The sequence below is a fragment of the Protopterus annectens genome, chromosome 4.part1, assembly GCF_019279795.1.
Source record: "Protopterus annectens isolate FY-2018-M chromosome 4.part1, PAN1.0, whole genome shotgun sequence".
NCBI lineage: Eukaryota > Metazoa > Chordata > Ceratodontiformes > Protopteridae > Protopterus > Protopterus annectens.
Window position 1 is genome coordinate 526,605,342 of NC_056734.1, and position 27,933 is coordinate 526,633,274.

Consider the following 27,933-nt stretch of genomic DNA (forward strand, 5'->3'; position numbering starts at 1 on the left):
GCTCAAAACCCTAAACCTGGCTGCATGGCAGATTCATTAGTCAAACAGGCAACACCTCTGTCTAAAGCTGTTATGGATGTCATTTTGGAGGCCAGGAGGCCTAGCACCAGGAAATCTTACTCAGAAAAATGGAAGAGATTCTGTACCTGGAACCTGGCTCAAAACCTTGACCCTCTTGTCCCAAACATTCCTCAGATTTTGCAATACTTAAATGAGATGCTGGACAAAGGCCTATCCTTCTCATCAATTAAGATCCACACCTCTGCTATTTCAGCACATTACAACAGGAAGCCTCCTTTATTCTCTCATCCCTTGCTAAAGCAGTACCTCAGAGGAGCTAAAAACATAAGACCGCCCCAGAGAGCACCAACACCTCAATTTTGTTTTGGAAAAACTGACCCTGCCACCTTTTGAGCCAGCCAATACAGCCGATCTAAAATTTTTATCATGGAAAACAGCTCTGCTCCTGGTAGTAACTTCAGCACGAAGAGTCTCAGAGCTACAGGCATTAATGGCAGTGGAACCTTTTATAATTTTTCATCAGGACAGGGTGTCTTTAAGGACAAACCCTACCTTTATGCCAAAGGTGGTATCTAGTGTGGCTCTTAACCAAACCATCCATTTGCCAACTTTTTATCCAAACCCCCAGAATAAAGGGGAGAAACTTCTGCACTCTTTGGACATACACAGGCAGCTACGCTTCTGCTGGGACAAAACAAAAGCTTTCAGGAAAACAGAGCAACTGTTTGTAGCATATGCTATGCAGGATCACAGGGCAAGGCTATTTCAAAGCAGACTATCTCCAAATGGATAGGACAATGTGTTCGTTACTGCTACACACAGCATGGGAAATCTGTCCCTAATAACATTAGGCCACATTCTACCAGAGCAACAGCCACCTCAACAGCCTTTCTCAGAGGAGTACCAACCAAGGAAATTTTGTAGGCTGCAACTTGGAGTTCAGTGCACACCTTTACCAAGCATTACCACTTGCCTCTTTACTCTAAATCCAGAGCAGGATTTGCCACTGCAGTTCTGCAGGGCCTCATAGCCAAACCTAACTCTTTATAGACCAGCCACCCAACCTCAGCTTTGGGATTCTACCAAAGTGTAATAACTGCAGCAGTGTAAGACCATGAACATAGTACAGTTTTGTACCTACCATAAATGTAGATGTTCGAGTGTTCACACTGCTGCAGTCCAGGTTACCCTCCTTCCATCCCCTCTGTCCTAGCTGGACTTATCTATACCTTTCTATCCTATACAACCTTTGTGGTGTATTTGCTTGTAACTGAAGGTATTGTTTTTTTTTTATATATATGTTTTTTATTAGCAATATGTATTGCCTACCTACTTGGGGGCACCTGACATCTGGGGCAAGAAAAACTGAAGAAAGTGGCTTTGGATGCATCTTATATACCCCTGGCACACTGACGTCAGGGAAGAAGTGACAGCAACCGACGCCGGACCAAGACTTTGGAACTCTGGCCGACTGCAGAACCGCCTGACGGCAGGATAACCCAAGTGTAATGACTGCAGCAGTGTGAACACTCAAACATCTACATTTATGGTAGGTAGAAAACTGTACTTTTATTGTCTGGGCGCCATGCACCTGCAGGACTCTTGCTCGATTTGCCACGCATTTAGTCCAAGAGTCCTGCAGGAGCGAAGTTGATCCTGAGGGGGTTTACTTAAGCCCCGACATTCACCGGCTAAGGCTCAGCCAGTGAAATCTTCTAAGACACCTAAACCTTCGGCTCCCAGTTCGGAGCCGTCGCTGGGTGAAACAGCACCATCTATCTCGGATGTTCATCGTGCATACAGCTGCAGTCATAACAGATGGGTTTTCCTGCCATCAGGCGGGTCCTCGGTCGGCAGAATTCCAAAGTCTAGGTCCGGCGTCGGATGTCGTCGCTTCTTCCCTGACGTCAGTGCGACAGGGGTATAAAAGAACCGGCCGATGCCATTTTCTCCAGTCTTTCTTGCCGGGCGGTGCCCGAAGCAGAAGCAGTTCGCAAGTGCCGGTCGGCCAGCTCCTGAGATTACGAATATTTTTCAACCGAAGACTTCTTGAAAGCTAAGTACCCCGTTGGGGAAATTTTTCTTGCCTCAGACCGATGTCAGACAAAGTTCATAATTGCATTTCATGTGGGAAGCAAATACCGCGTAAGGATTTCCATTCCCTCTGCATTCCTTGCTTAGGCCCAGACCACGACGTCTCGGCCTGTCGTTTTTGTGCTACATTCAACAGACGCACTATTAAGCGTCGGGCGGAGTTTGCCCAACACTATTTTGGCAAAAAGTTTAATTACATTATGTCGTCGTATACTCAGACTCCAGTTTTGAGTAAAAGACGCAAAGATAAGGATCGACATACGAGGTCTGCGACTTCTACCGACACCACGCTAAAGCAGACTACAGGTGCTCCGGTTCTCAGCGAGGCGCCTACGCAGCCCCTGACTACCGATGACAATTCATTAGCGGTGTCTTCTGTGCCCGAGGTCGCAGGCTCTTCGGTCCACACCCCGACTACAGATACCGAAGCCACTCTTGGTGGGGAAACTCAAAGTTTAGACAGGCCTGCCACCTCTCAAGGTGTCTTCAGGCCCTCTTCTTCTCTTTCCATTAAGGCTTTCACTAAATCTAAAGCAGCCATGCATACTAAAAGACAAGCTCCACAGGGCCCCACTCAAGGCCCCATGCCTAAAAAGCAGATGCTCAAAATGGCTGAGGATTTGATTACTCTTATCAGGGGTTCTCAACCCCCCCTCGGACAAAAGGCCCAGAGTGGAGGAAGAATACCCTTCCTCGGACCAGGCCTCCATTACTTCAGAACATTCTGAGGACCAGGAACATTCATACTCCCCTTTTGAAGATTCTGATGCAGAGGAGTCCATTCCCTCTGTCTCCCCCCCCTGAGGGTTACTCTTTTGGGGAAACCTTGCATACCTTGAGGGAACACTTCCACTGGGAAGGCCAAGAGTACTCAGACTCCAAGAAAAGGCTCAGGGATTTCCTCTTGCTCCCTCAGCACAGGCCTCTGGCTATACCCCCTGTCTTGGACATGCTAGATGATGTGTATTCAGAGGCTAGCCTTAACCCAGATTCTTTACCTCCAGCTCCAGTCAAGCATGACAGGTATTACCTGGTTCCTGATTCACACCAATTCCTATACAAAAGCCATGCGGCTGACCCAGAAACTATTTCACAGGGTCCCAAGGGAATTAAGGCCTCCACTGACAAAAATCCATTACCTTCAGAGAGAGATTCCAGAGCTTTAGAAAGGTGGGGGGAAAAAGGTATACACCTTGGCCTCCTTAACCATGAGGGCATTAAACTGTCAGTTCCATATGTTAAAGTGTAAACAGTTTTTGTTATCTCAGTTGAAAAGCAAAATGTCACAACCTGAACAACCAGACTTGAAGGAGTTGCAGGATTTGTTGCATAGTGCAGAGCAAGTGGGTAAACATACCTTGCAATGTGGTTTTGATGCTTTAGAGGCCTCATGTAGAGCTGCTGTTACAGGATCAGTCATACGTAGACATGCTTGGCTCAAAGAGCAAACCTTACCAGATCATGTCAAAACAAAATTACTAGATGCACCTCTTCAAAAAGATGTATTGTTTGGTGTTAAAGCTGAGGAGGTATTAAACAAAATGGAGGAAAATGCAAAATCAATGCAAACAGTGAAAGCTTTCCTACAGGTACAGCCACCACGTTTCAGTAGAAATTGGCCTTCAAAAAATTGGTCCTTTCCAGCCACGGACAGACCTCAAAGAGTTAGATACAGGCGCCCGAGGGGTAGAGGGCAATCTCATGGATCATTTAGAGGCAGACAAAAGCAAGCACCTACACCAAGAGGTGGTGAGGATAGTTCACAGCCATTCAGAAAGCAGAACCAATGACTTTCCCCTTTGCATGCCAAGCAAGGCTCAAATGGCAGCACCTTTAGGCGGAAAACTGGCATTATTTTCGAAAAATTGGCATATTGTCACAAAAGACAAATGGATCCTGGACATCATAGACAGAGGCTACAGATTCCACTTTCACACCCTTCCAAAAATGAGAGGCATGCCAAACCTGCCACACAATCAAAGGGCAGAGGCACAAAAACAAATTTCAGATCTCATGGACATGAAAGCTATTCAAGAGGTACCTGCACAAGAACAAGGTCTAGGTTTTTATTCCAGACTATTCCTTGTACCAAGGAAGGGCAAAGATTGGAGACCTATTTTGGACCTATCCATCCTAAACACATATTTACTCGTACCAAAATTCAAGATGCTCACATTACAGCAGCTTTTTCCTATGCTGGGCACGGAGTCTTGGCTGGTAACATTGGACCTTAAGGAGGCATACCTGCATTTCCCAATCGGACAAGATTTGCAGAAGATACCTCCGATTTCTTGCAGGTTCAACCCATTATCAATTCTCTGCATTGCCCTTTGGCTTATCTACTACGCCCAGAGTGTTCACGAAATGCCTGGCATCAGTAATTGCCTTCTGCAGACTTCAAGGGATACAAATATACCCATATTTGGACGACTGCCTGATCCAAGCGGACAGCAAGCACATACTTCTGAAACACCTGGTGTTTGTAATAATGTTGTTGAATTCTCTGGGATACACGGTCAACAAAAAGAAATCAAGACTAATACCCTCTCAAACAATAATTTACCTGGGTGCCAGCTTGAATACAAACACCCAGATGGCCTACCTCACGCCAGAGAAACAAGGGCAGCTAACTCATTACTTCAGAAAACTGGCAACCCTCACCAGGCTGACTGCAAGGAAAATCCTGCAGGCTGTGGAATTCATGGCATCTTGCATCCTGCTAATCCCATGTGCAAAGCTGCATATGAGGAAACTTCAATGGTACCTAAAAAACTTATGGTCTCAACACAGCCACAGTTTGGAAACAATTATACCACTGATTCCATGTCTTCAAAAGGAATTTCTGTGGTGGGCTCAAGCATGCCAAAGAAACATAGGTCTCCCATTCTGCAAGCCTCAAGCAAATCAAGTCATCACAACAGACGCCTCGGACTTCGCCTGGGGGGTGCACATGACAGATCGGTGAATTCAGGGCAAATGGTCACAAAAAGAAAAGCACCTACACATCAATCAAAAGGAAATGCTAGCAGTAATAAATGCTATTATGGCTTTCAAAGACCTACTGCATCCAGGACAGCTATTGATAAGAACAGACAACACCACAGTGATGTGGTACATAAACAAACAGGGAGGAACCCATTCATATCTCCCATGCAGGCTAGCCATGTCTCAATGGAACATGGCTCTGGAATTACAAATCCAACTTCAAGCACAGTTCCTGCCAGGCAAGGAAAACACGCTGGCAGACAACCTGAGCAGAAATATGACAGATCCACATGAATGGAAGTTGCATCCTCAAGTTTTTACAAAGATAATTCAAGCATGGGGAAGGCCAGACATAGATCTCTTTGCCACCCACAGAAATTACCAATTGATAAAATTCTGCTCAAGGACCTTTCATCCACAGGCCTGGAAAGTGGACGCACGCTCTTTCAGTTGGACAACTATGACAGTTTATGCCTTTCCACCTCTTCCTCTGCTGCCCAAAGTTCTATTAAAAGCCAGAGCAGACAGACCAAAGATGATTCTCATTGCTCCAGACTGGCCAAGACAACACTGGTACCCACTCCTGAGGAGCCTGACGCATTCCCCACCATGGATCCTGCCTCTAATGCCTCTTCTACTGATTCAGCGCAACTTCAAAACTCTTCACAGTCAGCTGAAAACACTCAATCTAGCCGCATGGAGGATTCCTTAAATTCACAACAGACCCTACTCTCCAAGGAGGTGCAGGATGTCATTTTGGAGGCCAGAAGGCCTTCTACTAGAAAAGCCTACTCCGCAAAATGGAAACGGTTTTGTGCCTGGAATCAGAAAAAGGGTCAGAATCCTGGAATACTTAATTTACCTCAAATATTACAGTACCTAGCTGAGATGCTAAGCAGTGGACTTTCATTCTTCTCCATCAAAATCCATGCCTCAGCCATTTCTGCAGAATACAACACTGATCCTCCTTTATTCTCTCACCCTCTCTTAAGACAGTTCCTCAGAGGGGCTAAGAATATAAACCCCCCCAAGGAAGCAAACCAGTACCTGCTTGGGACCCCAGTTTCATTCTAGAAAAACTGACTCTGCCTCCTTTTGAGCCAGCTGCTTCAACAAAACTGCAATATTTGTCATGGAAAACAGCCTTCCTTCTGGCTATCACCTCAGCACGCAGGGTTTCGGAACTACAAGCCCTCATGGCTGTGCAGCCTTTCATCATTTTCCATCAGGACAGAGTTTCCTTACGAACCAATCCTTCCTTTATGCCAAAGGTAGTATCCAGGGTAGTCTTGAATCAGGCTATCCACCTTCCTACCTTTTACCCTAATCCACAAAACAAAGGGGAGCGATTACTACATTCCTTGGGCATTCACAGACAGCTCCGTTATTATTTGGACAGAACAAAGCCTTTCAGAAAATCAGAGCAACTTTTTGTGTCCTATGCTACAGGTGCTCAAGGGAAGCCTATTTCCAAACAGACAATCTCAAAATGGATAGCCCACTGTATATGCTTTTGTTACTCTTTTCGTGGTAAAACTGTACCTACAGGCATCAGATCTCACTCCACAAGGGCCACAGCTACCTCTGCAGCTTTCCTCAGGGGGGTTCCTACCAAAGATATTTTGGAAGCAGCCACTTGGAGTTCTGTACATACTTTCTCCAAGCACTATCACCTACCATTATACTCCAAATCTAGAGCGGGCTTTGCCACTGCAGTCTTGCAGGGCATCCTGGCTCCTCCTAGTTCCACTTAGTGCCTACCACCCCTATTATAGCTTTGGGATTCTACCCATCTGTTATGACTGCAGCTGTATGCACGATGAACATAGTACAGTTTTGAACCTACTATAAATGTAGATGTTCGAGTGCTAATACAGCTGCAGTCCAGGTTTCCCTCCCTCCTTCCCCCCTTGGGACAGGCCTAATGGCCAACGCCTTCTCATACAACCTCATTGGGGTATTCATTTATGGTGTATTTGCTTGCAACTACTGTTTTTTGATTGTTGCATTGCATTATTACATAAATTTATGTTTTGCCTTCCTTCTGGGGGCACCTGACATCTGGGGCAAGAAAAACTGAAGAAAATGGCGTCGACTGGTTCTTTTATACCCCTGTCGCACTGACGTCAGGGAAGAAGCGACGACATCCGACGCCGGACCTAGACTTTGGAATTCGGCCGACCGAGGACCCGCCTGATGGCAGGAAAACCCATCTGTTATGACTGCAGCTGTATTAGCACTCGAACATCTACATTTATGGTAGGTACAAAACTGTACTTTTCGGCTGGAACCGAGGTTTTTCCCTCCCAGTCGACCCCGACATGTTCCTCGGAGCCGTCTGGGAGTAGAAAAAGATCTAGGTCTCCTTCTCTGGAGTCTATACGTTCGGCTCCGATATCACCTTTGCTACAGTCTGAGCGTAGTCACCACTCATCCCACTCTTCTCGGTCCTCGAGACTTTCAGACCATGACTTGGAAAGAGTGGTCAGTAGACTGTTAAAATCGCAGGCCCTAGCAAAAATGTTATCCAGCCCCCCCTAGCAAAAATGTTATCCAGCCCCCCTAATCAGGGGTCGGCTCTGCCCATGTCTACAGATATTCCTCCTCAGACTTCTTTGAGCTCAGAGCCGGAGTTCGTTGGGGTTCGAGTCGTGGAACCGTCGGCTCCGATACCTTGTCTTTCGGTTCCGTTGTCGGCTCCGATCCCTTCCATGGTACCGTCCCTGGAGGGATCTGGGCTCCGAGACTCCCTATTCGGCTCCAAGGGGGTGAGTGGCATCGGACCCTTGTCCGACCCTGTTTCCCCCTCGGGGCTTCGGCTCAGGTGAGCTTGGCTCCCACATCAGCCTCGGAGCCGGCCCTCTCGGTGCGGGGAGGGATTCTGATTTCTTCGGAACCGGAGCTCTCTCTGCATCTGGGCAGGGATGCCTTCGAGGTGATGAGGAGTGTGCTGGCCCCGGAGTCAGCCCCACGATCGACCCCATCGGCTCCTCCCCCTATGGTGCCTGCGTCAGCCTCTGCCCCTCTTCCAGACCCCAAGCGTGGGGATCCTGTGCTCCAGGACACCCCTTTGGGTGTATCATCCTCTTCCAAGGCCTTCCCTGATCATTCAGAGGAGCCACCTCGCAAGAGAAAATGCAAGAGGAAGCATGTTGACTCCCGTGAGTTTGTCACCTCAGATACTGATTTGGAGGATATGGAAGGGTCTCCTAGATCCCCCTCTGAAGATGTCTCCTTTTCCTTGAGATCCTTAGGCAGAGGGGGAACTTTTTTGTGAATATTTATAAGGTATTAATTATGTATTTATATATGTTTTTACATATGTAATTATTGTACTGTTTTTGTTTTTTATTTTTATTTTAAAAGCAAAGCAATTGTCTATTAATGTATTAACATGTTATTAATCTTTTAATTACATTAGTTTTTATTCATTTTTAAACAATATAAAGTCAAAAGTATTTTTTGAACTCTGGTACATGCATTTTACCACAAGATGGTGCTATTCATCAAGTTTACCATGGCCTTGTGTGCTCTTTATATTCAGTATTCATGATGATGTTATATTTCTTTAAACCATAGTAGTTTCAATGAATTAACAGGTCTGTTTTAACATTTATGGGAAGATTCTGTAGTTATTTATCAAATTTATCTTTCATTTCTTATTTGCATTTTTTATTTGCATTATTCTTCATTACTTTTACCTTGGTTTTAATGTTTTTTTTAAATCCGCTTTAACTTGTATGTCTTGAATAATGTGTTTTGATTGGACCAACCTTGATTGTCAAGCCTTTAAATGCTTGTAGTATATTAACCAGCCCACATCTTATGAAGTTTTAAAACTAAAACGTACGGTCTCTATGGAGCGTTAATGTGCTGTAATGTCTTATACTGTGGAGAGAATATCCTTAAACATCTGAATTAACCAGGTGCTAGCTGTCCTTAGCTTTATTGTGGACCCTCCGAACTTCTATATCACAAAACATATTACAAAACTGAAAATTCAAATAAGCACATATTAAACACTTACACATACTGCAAAGCATTTTTAAATCGCACTAGTAAAAAGTATTTAAGCTAATGACTCTGGTTAGGTAGATCTTGACAATATAGCATAATGGTTGGCACCCGCGAAGGTTAGTGCAAAATTAGGATGGCCGTCAAGGGATAAAAAGACAAAATGCAACCCTCACCCCAGCAAGATGTATCTTTCACATGTGGGAGTCTGTGTTCCCATTTTACTGCATCCCCCTCACTGAATGCACTTCAAGTCTCAGGGATTGCTTTTCACATGAAACATCTGTAAGTTGACTTGGCCTTGCAATCAGACCACAGCGGTCAGGACTTGGTTGCAAGCCACTAGAACAGACAAGAAAAAATAACAACTCCAGTTAATATCAACAAAAATTGGGTAGCAAAGCAGACACAGCCTAGACTGCACTGTGTGCGTAGAACTACAAATCCGAGTCACAAGAGCCAACAGCCCTGGGTGCTGCAGTTATTTTTTTTAGAAAGTAAATAAACGACTTTGCATAACGTCACGTAAAAGTTTACATGTTACAATACAGATTTCTTAATAGTCTGTCTGCGCAGATCAAAGTGCCTGACAACTCAAAAATATAGACTTCTAATTTCACCAACAGCTACATGTCTAAAACAAAAATATTTAACAGTACGGATGATGTTTGCTTTACTGATCTCAGCGTTGCTTCAAGATGGGAGTAACTGATTCTGGACTAACTATATCATATATGTGTTACCAGATCCACAGACAACAAAGATGAAAAGTGTGAATAACCCTAGTGCCTACTTATGGTTTGTCTTCCGTTACAGCCCTCGATGCCGGTAACTAGCTGTGACATATCTGAATTCAAACAAGCTATACTGAAGCCTGTCTGATCTTTTCAAAAACGTATCAACCATCCTACCGCAGCTAGAGTTAACCCTAATATAATATATTAATGGCTTCCAAGCTACAGAGTGTAGGGGCAGATATAGCTTCTTCTTTGTAAGAGATTGCAGCACTACAATGATTATTGAAAAGCAGCACAGAACGCAGAGAGATGAGGGAGCCTCTTCGATTGACCTTCCGAATCCTAGCAGTGGCTGTCAATTTGAGGAAAGGCAAAATGCAGAACACCCAGAGCAGACATCAGCCAAAACAGGTAAGTGAATAACGTCCCTACTAGACTCCCTGCAGCTACAACCCACCTCAGCAGTTACTGTAACTGCTTATAATGTTAGCTACTGCAGGCCTGGAAAGGAAAAAAAAATAACAGCTTACCTGAAATAAAAAGCAGTTCTTGGGCCAAGCTGATTTTAAACCATGAACTCGTGGTAGCAACTGCCAGACTGGTGTGCCTCTATAACCTCCTCTCTCGATCTGTGAGTGCCCAAATAAAATAGAGGGCTCCAGTAGCAGGCAAACTCTCCAATTATTATCAAAAAGAAAGGAAATACCTGCTGCTGGATCCTCTATTTATTTGGGGAAAACAATAGAACATTAGGTTGGGGATGGAGGTGTTACACTAAGTAGTGGCTTGGATTGCAAGAATCTGATTGACTACCACCACTTGCTGTATCAAAAACATATTAACCGGATTTTTGACTACAAGTTGCATGTGAACTTAATGTAAAAACACGCTGAATCGTAACTATATAAGGCAAATTACAAGTTGTTTACGATTTCATCTTGTTTTACATTAAGCTCAACTGCAATTATGCACTACAGTTTCTCGAGCTTGTTGAAGGCACTCGGGGGGGGGGGGGGGGGTAACCGCTTACAGTTCCTATCTTCTCATGGTGCACTCGGATGTAAGCACAGAGGCGCCATGAGAAGGTTCTATGGGTTAATGAGTTAAATAAATACTTTAGACTAACATTGCATGCAAAGATTTTTAGGTCAGTAATATCAGATAAAACAGCCTTGTGAGCAGGTATCAAAGACAGACCTTTATCTTAGTGTCTTATCTCATCTGTCGATCTGGACTGCTTCGATTGACTCTAGATATAACTTCAGTTTTCACAGTTATACCAAATGACCTAAGTATAGAATAGTATAGAATATATAAGAGTTTTTTTAACCCTGGTAGGTCGGTTTTCTAACAGTAAAGTATATTATATTTGTGCTTTGTTGGAACTCATACTTGAAAATAACATTTTTATCTTTTATGACAAGTTATTTTTGCAGAAACTGGGAGTGGCAATGGGAACTGTTTGTGCTAATTCGTATGCCAACATGGTATTTGGCTTATTTGGGCATATGAATTTGTGCATAATAACAATCCCTTTGCTAGTAATCTATGTTGCTACAAACGATTTGTTGATTATTTTTTTTTTGTTTGGAGGGGACAGCTGAATTGTTGAGTCAATTTATTGAATATTTGCACTGAACTATGACATTTCTTAGGTCTTCTTACCCTTACTCCGAATCCAGTATTAACTTTTTGGATGTATGTGTTAGAATGGATGATTTTAAGAATTTTAGTACAAGCTATTTACAAAAAAAAATGCAGATGTAATAATTTATTACACAAATCAAGTATGCACCCACTACACATACCCAGAAACGTGCTTAAAGGCCAATTTCTACAAACTATGAGATTGCATGACAAGGAAGATGAAGCTCAGGCTACGCTAGGTCAGATGGCTTTTGACTTCATTGATAGAGGCTATGCATGGTCTGAAGTACATAAAACTGTGGATGAAGTCTATGCCCTTAAAGTTTCACTTGCTCAACCCTATTTTTCTGCTCAAAATGTTAGCTCTGAACAACTAACTAATAATAATATACAAACAGTTAGGATGCCTCATGTTTGTATATTATTATTAGTTAGTTGTTAAGGGAGAGAATTTTGGAACATGCAAGTTATATCAAGAAAGTTAACAAGCTAATGCACTGGCCAAGTATGTTACTGAAAATGGAAATGAACATGAATTTAAGTTTGCTGTTCTGGAAGTCCTATGTGAAAGTCTGAGGCTTGGTGATTTAGTGAAGAGGCTTGGTGATTTAGTGAATCTGATAGAATGCGCAGAACTAAGGTGGATTGTCAGTCTAAATGCTGATAAACATCCAGGCTTGAATGGACGTGTTTCCATTAAACCTGTTTTAAAAGGGAGAAAATGATCTCATTGAATTTTTCAATTAGATATGTCATGAGATTTTTGTATATAAATGGCTGTCTTGACTGTTTTTATTGCAAGTCTGATGAAGCAGCAGTTTTGCTGTGAAAGCACTAACTTTGTACATCAAATCCTTTATTTTACAGTTGTGTTTGTCGGCTTTATATTTATTTCTATTTTGTAGTTTCTTGTGTATTTTGTCTACCTTAACTGGGCAGTGGCACTTTTATGTTTCTATATTTCTGATAGAATTGTCTGGAGGGGGAATCTTTAGTCTGCAGGGGGAATCTTTAAAGTCTCCCACCTCATTATACTCCCAGAAAGTATGTTCCGAGTTACCTCTTCCGTCCCCATCACACCGCCAACGTATGCTATCTATTTTGGGAAAAATTCTCTGGAGTCTACTTGGGGTATAAAAATACTTATGTAAACATTTCCAAGCAAAAATCTTAAACCATATAAGATTTTGTTGCATTAATGAGAGACATACATATATCCTCCAGTGTTTCTTTGTGAATTGCTTATGCAATCTTTCTTTCCAATCCTTTCTAGCTTCTTCTGATTGATTCTTATACTTATCATGCAGTTATTCCCTTCTTATACTTATCATGCAGTTATTCCCTTCTTAACACCAGCTTCTGTTCTAGATGCTACTAAAAACTCTCCCAGTGCTGTTTTTTTTTTTGTTTAGGACTCCCTATTTCTTTCTCTTTGCCTATACTCTGATATCAACCCTTTATAAGGAAGGCAGTCTCTAACTTGCAGTCCAAATAAATTCTTGGCATCTTCTCATTCTATTAGTTTTCCCTCTCAAGTTATTTGCTCCCAATACCTTGGTTCCTTTGCCAGTTTTCTGTAATAAATTCTAGCCCCCTGCTTGCCTATAGTCTGTATCCCTAATTGTAGTCCACCCCATCGACAGAATCTCCTTTCTCCATTCCAGTAGTAGTTCAATGAATATTTTGTGCTACTGTATGATTGTTATTTTCCTTAAAAATCTGCATTCAAAATCCCAGTCTCTCCTTGTTTCTTGAGCGTCCCCCCGTTTCATCAGCATCCCTTTTCATTTTGAATTCTAGGTTGCTGCTTGTGCTATGTATAGGAGCCTTAACTGTATAGCTCTGAAATACCCTTTCAAATCGGGTAATCCCAATCCACCTTGTTTTATTAGAAGACTCATCTTATCCCAGTTGACTCTTGCCATCTTTCCTTCTCAGATAAAATCCTTCAGCTCTTTATTAATTGCTATCCACAACTTCTCTGGTTGATAAAAATATGCCTGACCTAGGGACTAAAAATACTTTAACTGCTTGTATCTTACTATTCATATCAGTATAACAGTGCTTCCAGTTTCTCAGTTTTTGTATTATCCTTTTAGTCCCTTCCCAAGTATCCTTAGCTGCCACACCAGAATCATTTTTAATTTGTACTCCTAAATAATTCATTTTATCATGTCCCCATAAATATTGATGTTAAGTTGTCAATCTCGCCTTCATTCTTGCTTGATGGGTTCGGAGCCGATCCTCAGCTCCGACTCGGCACTTGCTAAGCTCGAGAGTCACTTTTACCAGCTCGAGGCAGCCCCATATCCCATGATGCAAGGCGGTAAGTACCCAGATCTCGTTTGCCGCTTCGCTGATGAGGTCCTCCTTTTACCAGCTCCTGGTAAGTGATTTATACACTACTGCTTTTGCCCCTTTTTCGATTTAAACTTAATTTTAAACTTAATTTTAATAGTTTTAGACTAGTTTTAGTCCTTTTCTGACTAGAATTCCCTCTCCTTTAAAGTTTTTAGTCAGGCCTTCTCCCATCCCATCCCCCCCCTTGTTAGGGTGTGTTTGTGAGAGAATAGTTTTTCTTATTTTTGGGATATATTTCTTGGACAGGTGTTGTGTGTGTGTGTTTTTTACACCATGTCTAAGGAAAGGGTCTCAGGCTTTAAGAAGTGTGACTCGTGCTGTCAGAAGATGTCTCTGACAGACGGTCACACTTCTTGCCTATACTGCCTGGGACCTCTCTACCTGCAGGACTCCTGTGCGATTTGTCATTCTTTCAGCCAGAGAGTCCTGCAGGAAAGGAGAAACAAGCTGATTTTGAGGGGCCTACTTAAACCGGAGGGCTCTCCGGCTAAGTCGGCTCCGACCAAGGCTTCCAAGTCTTCCAAGGCCCAGGCTTCTGTGTCCAAGCCTGCGGCCTCGGCTCCGACTCTTTCAGAGACGAGATCGGCTCCGGCTGGAGCCGATCCTGGTTTGCACAAACCTTCGGCACCGATGGCTATCGGTGCCGATTCTGGTTCGGTCACTTCGGTGCCGATCGGTTCCGATCACCATGTGGCTCAGGCTTCGGTGTCGGCTCCGACCGGCTCCAACATCCTTACTTTTATGTCTGTATCGGCTCCGGCCGGAGCCGATGCATCGAAACTTTCTGTCGGTGCCGATAAGTTGTCGGCTCCGACAGTTTCCATAGTTTCTTCGGCTCCGATGGTTCCTTCGAGGAAGAGGTCTAGGTCCCCTTCCTTGGAGCCGATACTCTCGGCTCCGGCATCTCCTCTCCTCTCGGAACGGAGCCATCGGAGCCGATCATCCAGGTCATCCAGGCTTTCTGACCATGATTTAGAGGGTGGTCAGTAGATTGTTAAAATCACAGGCACTGGCCCAGATGCTACATAGTCCGTCTCAACAGACGACTATTAGTCCACACCCCATTGCAGTTCCTCCTTCGACTCTACCCCAGAGTTTGGAGTTGGAGTCTTCGGGAATGGTTTCTGCTAGGGCTGAGGGACAGATACCCCCTCCTTCTGCTCCTTCAGCCTCTACTCTTATCTCCTCTTCGAGACCTTCCTTAGAGGGATTCGTGGTCGGGCTTCCTGGTCTCCTCCGAGGGGTGAGTGGCATCGGACCCTTGTCCCACCCCACTCTTCCCCTTGGAGCCTCGCCTGGTGAGCTCGGCTCCGACATCTGCCTCGGAGCCTTCCCTTTCGGTGGGCCCTGGAGTTCCTGGTTCTTTGGAACAGGTTCTCTCGGACCTCCCTGGGAGGGGAGCCTTCGAGGTGATGAAGAGTGTGCTGGCTACTGGACTCAGCCAGCAGTCTGTTCCCTTAGCTCCTCCCTCTATGGTGCCTGTCGATATCTCTGCCACTTCTCTTGCTCCCGGACCCAGAGATCCTCCGCCTCAGGTTTCCCCACTGGGAATATCCCCCTCTTCCGAGGATTCTCCTGATCAGTCAGGGGATCCTCCGCGAAAGAGGACCTGTAAGAGGAAACACGTAGACTCCCCGAGTCTATCACTTCAGATACTGACTTAGATGAGTCAGAGGGATCCCCAAGATCCTCTGAGGATGTCTCCTTTTCAGACATCCTAGAACTCCTTAGACAGAGGGGAAACTGGCCCACCAATAATCCCTCTGAGGATGAGTCGGTATACCTGGAGGCGTTTGGATCTCGGCCCTCCACCTCCTGGGTGTCTCCGCCTTTCGACCCCCTTATGCAGGTTATTGCTCGAAAGGCTTGGGCTGCTCCTGACTCTGTAGAGCCAGTCCCTAGGAGGCCTTCTAAATTTATTACTGCCCCGTCGGACAAGCAATTCCTCACGAAAGGTGTCCCTGCTGATGCCATGGTGGTGGCGGCTGCCACTAAGAAGGAACTTGCAGATCCTTCCGTACCTGTCCATCCTCCTAATAAGGACTCTAGGACCATGGATAGGTATGGTAAGCGGATGTTCTCTTCAGCGACCTTTGCTATGCGTTCGCTGAACTACCTATGTCACTTCACCAGACTCCAGAGGGATATCGTTAAGGAGCTAGGTGAAGTAGTACAGGATCCTACAGCTGCAGGGGCTCAAGAAAAAATTGCTTCGCAGCTAGAAACCCTTAATTCTATTGCTAACTCCTCCATGCGACTGATATCATATGCTGCAGATGGAGCGAGTAGGGCTGCAGGTACAGGTGTGGCTCTTAGACGCCAAGCCTGGATGCGGCTCTATAATTTTGCAGATCCCTTTAAGGCGTCCTTCACAAACTCTCCCTTTGATGGCTCAGCTTTGTTTGGTCCTCAAGTGAAGGAAACGTTGACCAGGTGTGAGCAGGACGGCAAGACTCTTTCTGTCAGGGGTCCGTTTTCCACCCCTTCTAGACCTTACCCCAAAGGGCAGAAGGGTGGCAAAATGTGGTTCCAAAATCCCAAGGAGTCACGCCGGATTCACGTGGTCAGTTTACCCCTAGAGGCAGAGGGGGTAACAATAACAGACGCCGCTCTAGAGGCAGAGGGGGTCCACAAAACCAGGGAAGCAGAGAGCCTCTCTCTGACAAGCCCTTTCAGCATCCCTGAGATGTTGCCCGACTGTCCATCCTTGGAGGCAGTCGGGGGAAGACTATCGCTGTACCCAGAAGCCTGGCGTTCCCTCACTCAAGACAGATGGGTACAGTTGATCATATCCGAGGATTACAAAATTCCTTTCGAGGAAAGTCCTTTCTATCACTCAAATTTCCTTCCAGATGTACCACCCGGTCTAAGGGAAATTGCAGAGTTAGAAGTCTTAAAACTTCTGCAAAAAAGAGCCATTCAGCCAGTTACAACAGATCATTCAGAGCCCGGAATCTACTCAAGGTTCTTTTTGGTCCCCAAAAAGACGGGAGACTGGAGACCAATATTGGATCTCAGCAGACTCAACAAGTCTGTGAGGAAGACAAGATTCTGAATGGTCACTCTTCAGTCAATTCTGCCCTTCTTACAGAAGGACAACTGGATGTGCTCAATAGATCTTCAGGATGCGTACTATCACATAAAAATTCACAGACGCTCCAGGAGATTTCTCCGCTTTCGGCTGGGGTCCAGTCATTTCCAGTTCAGAGCCCTGCCCTTTGGTCTCACTACAGCCCCCAGAGTGTTCACCAAATGTATGGCAGTGGTAACGGCTCACCTGAGGCGTCAAGGATTCTAGGTGTTTCCGTATCTCGACGACTGGCTCCTTTCAGCCACCACCAGGCATCAGCTTCTTCAAGCCAGGGATTATACAATAAATCTTTGCTCTCAATTGGGCATCTCGAGCAACTCAGGAAAATCCTCCTTATTGCCCTGTCAGTCTATTACTTTCATAGGCGCAAACTTAGACACTGTTCGGATGTCAGCTACCCTTACAGATCAAAGAATCTCAGACATTCAAAGTCACGTCAGGATCATTCTAGCCAGCAAGAAGGTACAGGCCAGAATGGTTCTAAAGGTGTTGGGCCTCATGGCTGCGGCCATTACCCTTCTTCCTGGCTCGCTTCCATATGCCTTCTTCAGTGGATGTTGTTCACTGAGTGGTCTTACCAACAACTTCGATCGCCACCAGATACTGGTGACACCGATGCAAGAATCATCTAGCTTGGTGGATTACTTCTCCCCAGATTCACCAAGGCAGACCCTTTGTACCCCCATCCCGGTAGCCACTGTCACTACGGATGCCTCCCTGATCGGGTGGGGGGGGCATTATCAGGGCAGGATGGTTCATGGGACGTGGCAACCTTTCGAATACCACCTGCACATAAATGTCCTAGAGATGAGAGCAGTGCTTTTAACGTTGCAAGCCCTCAACGACTTTCTTCCCTTGGGGACAATTGCAGTCCACACAGACAACATGTCTGTAGTGTGGTATATCAACAAACAGGGTGGAACCAAGTCCTACCCGTTGTGTAGAGAAGCGCTCAGACTTTGGCAATGGGCGATCTCCTCTCATCGGTTTCTGGTAGCAACGCATATCCCTGGGAAAACCAACATTTTAGCGGACAGATTGAGCAGAGCTATTCTCATGCCTCACGAGTGGTCTCTCAAACAATCTATAGCGGAAGAGATTTTTCTGGAATGGGGTCGCCCATGTTGCGATCTTTTTGCTACTCCCCAAAACAGCAAATGCCCAGATTTCTTCTCTCTCTCTCTTCCCACTGCCAGGCCATCCCCCCAGAGACGCTCTGACCCAGGATTGGCCCCAGGGACTTCTTTATGCCTTTCCTCCTTTTCCTCTGATCCCTCAAGTTATCCAGAAAGCAACCGTTTTGAGAGCCAAAATGATTCTCATTGCTCCTTATTGGCCTCGACAAATTTGGTTTCCGTTCCTCCATCGTCACCTTTTGGTGCAGCCGTGGCATCTGGACCCAGTGCCAGATCTTCTGATTCACCAATCCGGTCAGCTGCACAGGTCTATCCCTTCTCTCAACCTCACAGCATGGTTGCTCCACTTCCTTCCTTAGCCAGGCTTCCTATGATCTCTAACCCTGTTAGAGACATCATAGTAGCTTCCTTAAAATCCTCCACTAGGAGGATTTATACTAGCAAATGGAAACGTTTTTCTTATTAGGCTAAAGCCAAAAATATTGATCCCTTCACTGCTCCAGTACAAGCAGTTTTGGATTTCTTAGCGGAGATTTTTCACGCGGGCTCCTCTTCCTCCACAGTCAAAGTTCAATTGGCCGCTATCTCGAACTTTCATGTCGGGTTCGCAGATCACAACATTATGTCCCACAGGCTTTGTAGAGCCTTCTTGAAAGGAATCTTCCTCCTGAAACCTCCAGTTAGGAGTCCTCCTCCTCAATGGGACCTAAATTTAGTGCTGACATCCTTGATTCTTCCTCCCTTCGAGCCAGCTGTTTCTTGTTCCCTGAAATTTCTTACATGGAAAACTTTATTCCTGGTTGCTATTACTTCTGCTAGGAGGGTGTCTGAACTTCATGCTCTATCTGTTCACCCCCCCTATTTGGTCTTCCACAAAGACAGGGTATCATTGAGAACTAATCCGACCTTTTTGCCTAAGGTCGCCTCAAAGACTAATTTGAATCAGGCTATTGATCTCCCTGTATTTTTTCCAAACTATGCAAACAGATCGGAACAAAAATTGCATTATCTTGATGTCCACCGCCAACTCCGATATTATTTGGACAGAACAAAACAATTCAGGAAATCCGATCAACTCTTTGTTTCCTATGCTGATAACAAGAAAGGCCTTCCTGTCTCAAAAGTGACCTTGTCTAGATGGCTTTCTTCTGTCATCTCTGAAATTTATCAGCTCAGGGGAAAACAGCTGTGCTCGAAACCTAAAGCACATTCAACCAGAAACTTAGCCACTTCCACAGCTTTTCAAGCTAGACTTCCTTTGGACACTATTTGTGCAGCAGCCACTTGGGCCACTCCTCATACATTTGTTTCCCATTACAAATTGGATTTGGCCTCCAGGGATAGAGCCAGTTTTGGCTCTACAGTTCTCAAGAGTCTGTTCCATTGAGCCACCCAGGATAGAGGTGCTAGGGACGCGGTCCCATCAAGCAAGAATGAAGGCGAGATTGACAACTTAACATTGAGAAGTTATGTACCACCATAACGTTCCATGTTAATTGTCTTCTCTCGCCTTTTTTCTTGCGACCCTCCCTCCTTCCCCCAGGCCTGGACAGACCTTTCTCTACAAGGAATTATGCTTCTGAAGTCCATACAAAGCTGGTCCTTCTACCATCCTTCAGGTTTTTTCTCTCCTTCTTTCTTCCTTTGGGAAGTTATTATGCTAGGTGCTATTGCCTTTTGTTATCAAACGAGATCTGGGTACTTACCGCCTTGCATCATGGGATATGGGGCTGCCTCGAGCTGGTAAAAGTGACTCTCGAGCTTAGCAAGTGCCGAGTCGGAGCCGAGGATCAGCTCCGAACCCATCAAGCAAGAAAGAAGGCGAGAGAAGACAACTAACATGGAACGTTATGGTAGGTACATAACTTCTCAATATTGCTGAACCAATTAATGTGCGAGTACATAATTTACAACTATTGCCTTTGTTTCGTTAATTTTGTATCCGAAAAAGATTTGAAACTGACAATGTTCCACAACACTGAAATGTCCTTTTTCTGTTTTTTTCAGGTGTAAAATATCATCAATCTGCAAATAGAGCCAGCTTTTCTTGACTACCGTACCAATTACATCCTTGAATTTCTTATTCCCTTATTTTCTTTGCCAGCAGTTCTAAATGTAATGCAAATAAGAAGGGGGAAAGAGGTTACCCCTACCTGGTTCCTCTACTCAAGCAGAAATTATTAGAGTGGAACCCACCCACTTTAATTTTCGCCTCCGATCCCTCATATATCCTCCTAATCAACCTTATTTTATCAGGGAATGCAAATGTTTCCATTGCCCTGCTCATAAAGTCCCAGCTTACTCTGTCAAATGCTTTCTCTGCATCAAGACCCACTAACAACAGTGGTATTTCTGCTTCCCTGTAGATCATCAGTGTTTTGTTATTGTTGTCAAATGTTTGTTTCCCCTCCACAAAGCCACAATGATCCATATCTATCAATTTTGGCATCACTTTTGCAATTCTTTTAGTCATAGACATTAAACACTTTATAATCATGGTTTAGCATTGAAATGGGTCTATATGAAGCTGGATCTGATGGATCTTTACCTTCCTTTGGTATTACAGCAAGGATCTGGAAGGTTTTGTTTAACGGTATTTTATCAGTTTTTTCCCTCCTGGCTTGCAGAATTCCACAGCAATGCCATCTATTCCTTGGGACTTTCCTGTGGATTGGTTATACATCACCATTTTTATCTCATCTCCTCTTATCCTGTTAGTAATTGAGCCTCATCTACCCCTAACCTTGGAATATTTAATTCTTTTATAACATTTCCATTTGCACCTTTTCTTAATTTTCCATATTTTTCTGCTTTATACAAACCTTCATAGAATTTCCAAAGTATTTCTAGTACCTCTATAAGATCTCGTCATCTTCCTTGTTATAGGCTCCCTAAGCTTGGCAACAGTCCTTTCTAGTTTCTGTTGCCTGAGTAATTGTGCTAAAAGTTTTTGTGCTGTAGAGTTGTTGTAAAAAAAATAAAAAAAAAACGTTCCTTAACAATCCTTCTAAACTCGTATACATTATTGAGGCAATCCTTTATTTTCTGTTTACTATTCTGCAGTTACAACTCTTCTTGTTCTGTGAGATTCTCTCTATTTTGCAATACTTTCAAATTTGTCATTCCCTCTAAATAATTCTTATTTTTTAACCACATCTTTTTTTTTCCACCCTCTCTTTAAACTCATCTTTAATTTTATCCCACTTCCTACCTATATTTTCAGAAAAAAATGTATATCTTCTCTAATAGTGCTTGAATAATTTCCATTTCCCATTCCTTAAATTCCTCTCTTTTCAGCATATAGGTGGGAAAGCGCAAGTATCTCATTTTTATTTCGTGACTCTGTGTTATTTTATTTATTATTGTTGGTTAGTTTGAAATGGTTATTGGATGTGTATCAAGACTTTCAATTAAATGCACATTTTCCTGTGAAATGTAAATTTTGTCTGGCCTAGCCCAGTTTTTGTGTCTTGGGGAGTAACCTGTAAATTCACTCTGAACTCCTAGTACTGAATTCACATCTCCATGCCAAATATTTTCATACATTTCTTCAAATATCTACCTTCCTTTGTTGTATTCTCCCTTTCGGCCCCCAGACACATCTTCACTGCTGCAAATCAAATTCCACTCCCCACCTACAAGTAATATTCTTTGCTGAAAGCTGATTATTTATCTCAGAATTTTCTTAAGTTCGATTATAAAAGTTTTACGTGGAATGTAAATGCATGCCAGTGTAATCCTCCTCCCTTGCCAATAGCCCCTTAGTACTACAAATCTACATTATCTTTTTTTTTTATCCCATCTATCACCATTGGAGCTCCTCTTGCAATTAATATAAGTACTCTTCTTTTCCTTTGTCCCAGGTATTCCTCTGAATAACCATCCTGAAAACAATTCTTTATCAAATTCTCATGGTCAGATGTTCTTTGTGTTTCACTGTTGCAGTCAATACATTTGGGTAATCTGCTGGCAGGTTGCCCTCAGTCAGCCTGATTAACAAAGTCTTGAGTCCTGAGTCGGTTGCTGTCCCTTCTTCCATGACATCAGGTCGTCAGGGGTATAAAACATGCAGCCAACGCCATTACATCAGTCTTTCTTGCCGCGCGGTGCAGAAGCAGTTCGCAAGTGCCGGTCGGCCGACTCCTGAAATTTTTGTTTTCGAGTTTCAGAACCGAAGTCTTCAACTAAAAGCTAAGTACCCCGTTGAGGAAACTTTTTCTTGCTCCTTACCGATGTCAGTAAAAGTTAATAATTGCATTACTTGTGGGAAGCAAATTCCTCATAAGGATTTTTATTTGTACTGTATTCCTTGCCTAGGCCCTGACCACAACGTGCCTTGCTGTCGGTTTTGTGCTAAATTTAATCAACACACGATTAAACGTCTGTATATTTTTGCTTCTAAATATTTTGGCTCAAGATTTAACTATCCAGAAATGTCGTCGGTTAGCAATCCGACTACTGGAATATCTAAAAAAAAAACGTAAAGAAAAAGACAGAGACAGACCGTCTAGGTCCAAAACCGACGACTAAGCTTCTCCTAAGCCATTCGCCGGTACTCAGTGAGGCGCTTTTCGCAGCCCCTGATACCCACTACTTTTGATTCGCAGACCTCTACTGAGACCCATTCGGAGTCTGGTATGCCGCGAGATGCTTTAAGTATTGAACCCGCGGATGTCTCTAACTTAGATGGGTCCGGAGCCGCTGTGCAGGCACCGACTTCTGAGAGTGTTTTCAGGCCTAAAGATTTGTATATTAAACCAACGCCATCTTCAAAACTAAGGCCAAAATCTACTATGTCTAAAAAACCGACACTTGGGCCATGTGTACAGGCCCTAATGCCTAAAAAACAAATGATCAAAATGGCTGAAGATTTAATTACCTTTATCAGGGGTAGCCATCCCCCTCCTGCTAAGAGGCCTAGGCAAGGCACTGACTATGAATCTTCAGATCAGGTTTCCATTTCTTCATATTCTTCAGAACAGGATTTATCTATACCTACTTATGAGGACTGTGATGCAGAAGATTCCATCCCTTCTGCTTCTCCCCTTTGGATTTCTCTTTTGGAGAAACTTTACATACCTTAAGGGAACACTTCCACTGGGAAAGTCAGGATTTCTCTGAATCTAAAAAGAGACTTGGGGATTTTCTTCTTCTTCCTCAGCGTAGGCCTTTGGCTGTACCTCCTGTTCTAGACATTGTTGGTGTTTTTTCAGAATCCAGTATGACCCCTGATTCTCTGCCTTCGGCTCCTAGTAAGCTAGACAGATACTACTGGGTTCCTGACTCCCACAAATTCCTTTTCAAAAACCCTACTGCTTATACTGAAACCATTTCTCAGGGTCCCAAGGGCGTTAAGACCTCTACTGCTAAAAATCCTACCCCTTCTGACAGAGATTCTAGGGCGCAGGATAGATTGGGTAAGAAGGTTTACACTTCTGCAACCTTGGCAATCAGGGCTTTAAACTGTCAATTTCATATGCTTAAATATCAACAGCATGTCATGGGTCTACTTAAACAGAAAATTATGTTGATCTCTGACTGTGGGGCAAATAAAGAGTTGCAGGATTTATTACATTCAGCTGAACAAGTTGGAAAACATACTTTGCAATGTGGTTTTGATTCTTTGGAGGCCTCTTGTAGGGCTGCTGTAACTGGATCTGTGATAAGAAGGCATGCTTGGCTCAAAGAGCAAAATTTGCCTGACCATGTTAAAGCAACATTGTTGGATGCTCCTTTACAACAGGACAGTCTCTTTGGTAGTAAGGCTAAAGAAGTTTTAAAAAAGATGGAAGATAAAGCTAAATCTATGCAAACTGTGAAAGATTTCTTACAAGTGCAGCCACCCAGATTTAGTAGGCACTGGCCTACTAAGAACTGGTCCTTTCCAGTTCCCTCGAGAGCCTCTCAAGTCAAATCCAGGCATTCTAAAGGCTTCAGTCACAAGGAACATTTAGAACAAAACAATGGGGTGCCTCCACCTCCAAACCTGGAAGCAATAAGGCACCTCCCTATGGTAAACAGTCTTAATGACTTTCCTCTACAATCACCAAGCACTTGCCTTTTGGCTGCCCCTTTGGGGGGAAAGCTGGCACTTCATGCACGAAACTGGCAACTGATTACCCAGGACAAATGGGTTTTAAATATAGTATCCCAGGGATACAGATTTCATTTCCACACATTGCCAATCCCAAACGGATGGCCAGATCTGCCTCCAAATCAGTGGGCAGAGGCCCAGAAACAAGTTCTGTCCCTCATGAATATGGGGGCTATTCAACCAGTACCAGAAGAGGAAAAGGGGCAAGGTCTCTATTAAAGACTTTTCGTGGTACCCAGAAAAGACAAATCATGGCGTCCAGTTCTGGACTTATCCATTCTAAATACATTTCTGGACATTCCAAAATTCAAGATGCTGACTCTTTTTTAAGAAAAACCTTTTTTAAGAACACACCCATTGAAAACATGTTTCTTAAATATAACAACAACAAACTGACCAAACCCAGTGTTTTCAACCCCCCAACCCATGATAAAGTAGCTTTATTTGAAAAAATAACTGAAAGGGACATTAGGAACTTTTATCGGCAATATAAAAAACCCATACATACCAACACGGTAAAGGAACAACAAACCACACTTGATTCTATATTGGGGCTCACGGATATCAGAATAATGAGACCGGATAAAGGCAGTGGGGTTGTTATAACAGATAAAGGGGATTACATTTCTTATATGACAACAATGTTATTTAGTGATTCATATTCAGAGGTCAGTTTGAATGAAATTCATATTGCCAACCAAAGAATTGACAACTTATTAGAAGACATGTTAATGCAAGGGGAAATTTCGGAGGATGAATATGGTTTTTTGAAGAATGATTATCCCGTAATTAGTGGAATTTTTGGTATACCCAAGATTCATAAGGGTCTGAATAAATTGCAATTCAGACCAATAGTTGATGGTAAGAGAAGCAAAACATGCTTCATTGGTCACTATTTGGACCATCACTTTAAGAAGGGCCTAGCAAAATATCCCTATATTACTAAAGATTCTTGGGATTTTCTGGGAAGGTTGAATGAATTTAAAATGAATAACGGAGATATTTTTGTCACAGTGGACGTATGCAATCTATTTACATGCATCCCACATGACATAGGCTTAATATGGTTAGAGGAACAACTTTTTGAATCTGGAATATATGAACAAACCAAAATTAATACATTAATTAATCTTATGGACATTGTGCTGCACAACAATTTTATACATTTCGAAGGGAATTATTACAAACAAACCAATGGAGTTGCCATGGGGGCAGCCTGTGCCCCCATGTATGCAAATCTTATAATGACTTACTGGGAACAAAATTTTGTTTTCAAAAGTGGATTTTGGAAATATATCAAAATGTATTTAAGATACCTAGACGATATTTTTATCGTCTGGGATCAAGATGAAAGAGAATTAAATACGTTCCTGGAATATATCAATAACAATGTCCGATTTTTGAAATTTACACACACCATCAGTTATGAGGAAATTACATTCCTGGATGTAAAAATTACATACAATAAGAATAATGGTTGCTTGAAATCTAATATATTTAGAAAATCAACATTTTCAAATTCTTATCTCCACTATGACAGTTGGCACCCTGACCACCAGAAGAAAGCCGTGGCTAAAGGCCAGATGGTCAGGGCGGCCAGAATGGTCAGTGATGAGGAGGAATTTATTAAAGAACTAAAATTTATGGCAACCATGTTTATTAACAAGGGGTATCCCGAGGTTTTCTGTGAGAACATACTTGAAGAAGTAAAAAATAAAAGACTTATGGGAACTTATGAGGCTATATTAGGTCATGGGTATACTAGTAGTAAAACAAACAATAATAAAGTAGACAACCATCAATTGCCACTATATATTTCTGTATTTGATGACACTCATGAAATTATCAGGAACATTATTAGGAGAAATTGGGGGATCTTGACAGACGATAATAGTGTGGCGCATATATTTCAAGGACAACTTAAATTTGTATATAAAAAGGATCTATCTTTCAAAGAACTTTTTGAAAACACCATATACTTAACTAAGCCCAAAACAAATAGGACAGTTGGTAACTTTAATGTGGGAGGTGTACAGTTTGTAAACACATTAAATGTACAGGAGGTAGACTTATGGTTAATTTTCACAACATTAGTATAAGAGAACACTTTAATTGTTTTACCTCTAACGTCATATATATTGCATTATGTCAGGATTGCAAGGCATTCTATATTGGTAAAACTAGCAGACATTTTAGGAATAGAATTAAAGAACATCTGCTAGATATTCAACATATGAGAACAACAAATGCCCTGGCCAGACATGTTCAATCAAATAAAAATCACACATTTAAATTTTGTGTTATTCAGCATATTGAATATGATGTACGTGGAAAACATACTAAATATGATCTAGATGTTAGTGAATTAAAGTGGCAAATATTACTAAATGCTTACAATTGGCCAGGCTTAAATGAATATTGTAGTATCAAACCCATATTGAACAACAATTACATCAAGGGTAGAACATGACCAGCTCAAAATTACATATAAAATTATTGTTAAATATAAAATTATTGATAACTATAAACACTATTTAAACATTTTTACAACTCATTTTTCATTTAGAATGTGGTGACACTAATGTGTTTACAATACAACAGGAAGAACACATTATACACCATTTTTATTTACAAGTTAATTTTTAACATTACTATTAATTTTATCTTATCTTAATTTCATCATTGTTATTAATTCATCAATATAAATGTTGTTATATGTGTATTTATACGGTTATATAATATTTATGTAGGGTAGTATATGAATGTGGTTTCATATTGAAAACAATTTAGAACTACAATTTATTAATTATATATATTGTGCATATACAAGAACATCTTGGACGCAACAAAGTGGAGATGCCTATATATATATATATATATATATATATATATATATATATAACACATAGGTGTATGATTAAAGTGGTTATTTTAAGTAATGTTATATACCTATGAGTTTATGGTTATCTACTATTTTGGCAGTATTAGAACCATTGAATCGATTGAATTCAATTGATTCATTAATTAACTCTTAATTGGGGTGTGATCTGTGTACTTAAACTAAGGTAACACTTGTGATCTGCATTCTGAAGAAGTTCGTCATATCGGACGAAACCCGGGTAAATTCGTTTATGCTGTTTGTTTTAAGTGTACTGCCTTCGTGGATGTTAAAACGTTTCTGCTGCTGGTTTTTTTTAAAGTGTACTGCTGTTCGTGATGCTATTTCAATAAATGGTCCATTATAGCTGAGGATTGTTGAATTTCATCCTTTTACAGTGTGGATTTATGTGAATTTGCTGTGGTACAACCGACTGCCGTGTACTTGAACTTCCTGGACTCACAACATTTCTGGACATTCCAAAATTCAAGATGCTGACTCTTCAACAGTTACTACTTATGCTAGGTAAAGATGCCTGGTTGGTAACTCTAGACTTAAAAGAGGCTTATCTGCATATCCCAATCAGGGAATCTTGCAGAATATACCCCCGCTTCAAATTAGGCTACTTGCATTACCAGTTTTCTGCACTGCCCTTTGGCTTATCTACTGTGCCCAAGGTCTTCACAAAGTGTCTGGCACCAGTAATTGCATTTTGCAGGCAAAGAAATATTCAAATTTATCCATACCTGGACGATTGTCTAATTCAGACAGAAGACAAAGACACTCTTCTAAAGCATCTGGTGTTTGTAAAAAGGGTTCTAACTTGTCTATGGTACACCATAAACGAAAATAAATCACAACTGGTACCCTCTCAA

The 27,933-nt window shown here is 42.6% G+C and overlaps 1 protein-coding gene across 4 annotated transcripts in view; it reads left to right on the plus strand.

Moving 5' to 3' along the window:
* The window catches only part of RNF168 (ring finger protein 168), a 1,249,390-nt gene that overhangs the window by 309,758 nt on the left and 911,699 nt on the right, over positions 1-27,933 (plus strand). The gene's annotated exons all lie outside the window — the stretch shown is intronic.